The sequence below is a fragment of the Pteropus vampyrus genome, unplaced genomic scaffold (genome assembly GCF_000151845.1).
Source record: "Pteropus vampyrus isolate Shadow unplaced genomic scaffold, Pvam_2.0 Scaffold35, whole genome shotgun sequence".
Classification (NCBI taxonomy): domain Eukaryota; kingdom Metazoa; phylum Chordata; class Mammalia; order Chiroptera; family Pteropodidae; genus Pteropus; species Pteropus vampyrus.
This window is the reverse complement of record NW_011888816.1, coordinates 321,394-323,088: the sequence shown is the minus strand read 5'-3', so window position 1 is coordinate 323,088 and position 1,695 is coordinate 321,394. Positions and strand designations below refer to the sequence as shown.

Genomic DNA, 1,695 nt, shown 5'->3' with positions numbered 1-1,695 from the left:
ATTGGCGGGGTCCCCGAATGCCCCTCCTTCTGGGAGATCCTGCCGAAGCTGTTCCTTTCACTGGGCTAGAAATCTGCTTCTTCGTAACCTCCCCACCATGCACTGCCTCATAGAGCCCATGGCAAAGGCCAACTCTAATAACTCAAAACAGCTAAGAACTTTTTAGCTTCTCTTTTTCAGACCAGAGGCTTCCAGTTAAGCTCCCTCAAGCTGGGGCCCCCACGATACCCTTGAGCCCTCCCAGCAGAGTGTTCGTCCTTTCTTCCTGTCTTTTCTGTATCATTGGGAGCAGATAGCGCAGTCCTACATGGATGTTTGAGAACGTTTGGTAAATTTCATTGACTTGTCCATTTAGCCACTTTTTCAAAGATCACATCATACACGGTCAGAGATCTTCCCACAAATATCGCATGAGCACCCGCTCTGTGTCCAGCACCAGGCTAGGTCCCCTGGACACATCAGCACATGGAGTAGGCATTTGGCTCTGCCCTGTGAAGCTTATGTCACAGTGGTTCTCCATCCGCATTTCATGTTTGCTTAGCCCTAGAGACTTCCCACGTTACATGTCGTTGGTTCCACAGCAACCCGATGACGTAGTTATCATTATTTCTGTTAATAGATGAGAGAACGGAGATCCAGCAAGATTAAATAATTAACCCCAGGTCACACAGCTGTAGGTGCTACAACTGAAACTCAAATTCGCGTCTTCTTGGGTCGTGTAAACCTGTGCTACAACCCACCTCATCAAAGTCTCCTACTGAGTTCTGCAGACTAATTACGTTATTCCCTAGTCATCATCCTTCCTTCACGGAGAAATTCCAATGTCTTTTTTTTTTTTTTAAGTCTGCATGCCTGTGGGTCAAAGCAATGTTTATTCAAGAATGATGTTCCCCTTCCTCCAAAACGAGAAATACCCAGTGACTGCAGGAACCCAAAGAAAGCCAAGCGTCAGCAGTATGCACCTCAGGAATTGCTCAACTTAGTTTTTAGTGTGTAATCTTGATTGTAGAAAACAAGAACTGCCCCAAACTTGATATCTTTCTGAAAATTTGCAAAATTTTAGATGCTAGCCTGTTCAAAAGAGGAAGCTGCGATATTTACCACCTCATTAATGTCTCTGAGTAGATGGTATCTTCTCTTCATCAGTGACAAGACCTAAGCCATCCCTGGATGCACAGAGGACTTTGCTAGATTAACAGGTATCCTTTGTCTTCTTTTTATTTGCACCTGAGCGAGAACTTATTCAATGCGATAGAAGTTGTTTACTTAGAAGAGATTTCCAGGTAGACCATTAGGTTCCTAGGAAAAAAGGAGATGGAGCAGCGGGGTTAGGCGGGTGGAAGCACTACCTCCCAGGAGGGCTCTTGGATCAAGGAGGTGTGGGGCGGGGAGGTCCGCCTCAATGTAGTAGGTCCAAAGTGGGAGAGTATATTGTGAAATATGTCCATTTTCTTCTCGCTTTCTTCCATTTCTCCTTTCTTTCTCCCACTCATACCATGATATGTATTCTATCATGATATATTTACCTCTTCCACTCATCCAAACTTGGCCTCTTATGCCTCTTCAGTCATTATGCCCATAACTGTGCCCACGTCACACTCCCTGTGCTTTCGTAAACTCTCCACTACGGAGAATATGACCACTCCAAAAGAGTTACACTTAGTACTTTTGTGTTTATTGATGTCGACTTGTTAG

The 1,695-nt window shown here is 44.8% G+C and overlaps 1 protein-coding gene across 1 annotated transcript in view; it reads left to right on the top strand.

The window, feature by feature from the left end:
* Positions 1-1,141: 1,141 nt before the first annotated feature.
* The window catches only part of CCR3 (C-C motif chemokine receptor 3), a 6,046-nt gene continuing 5,492 nt past the window's right edge, over positions 1,142-1,695 (top strand). Inside the window, exon 1 of the mRNA XM_011357329.2 lies at positions 1,142-1,199. The gene's annotated coding sequence lies outside the window, so the exon portion shown is untranslated. The remainder of the gene's footprint in view (positions 1,200-1,695) is intronic.